Raw genomic sequence first — 283 nt, forward strand, 5'->3', positions numbered from 1 at the left:
CCTATATTTAACTGGCCGAGGTTATTGCTCAGCCTCTCTCCATCATCCTTGAGAGGTCCTGGAGAGCAGGGGAGGTGCCCGAGGACTGGAAGAAAGCCAACGTCACTCCAGTCTTCAAAAAGGGCAAGAGGGAGGAGCCGGGCAATTACAGGCCGGTCAGCCTCACCTCTGTCCCTGGAAAGGTGATGGAGCGGTTCATCCTAGAGAGAATCTCCGGGCACATGGCGGAGAAGAAGCTGCTGAGGAGCAGTCAGCATGGATTCACCAAGGGGAAGTCATGTCT

This window comes from Nothoprocta perdicaria, unplaced genomic scaffold (genome assembly GCF_003342845.1).
Source record: "Nothoprocta perdicaria isolate Ctin4 unplaced genomic scaffold, notPer1 scaffold_3, whole genome shotgun sequence".
NCBI lineage: Eukaryota > Metazoa > Chordata > Aves > Tinamiformes > Tinamidae > Nothoprocta > Nothoprocta perdicaria.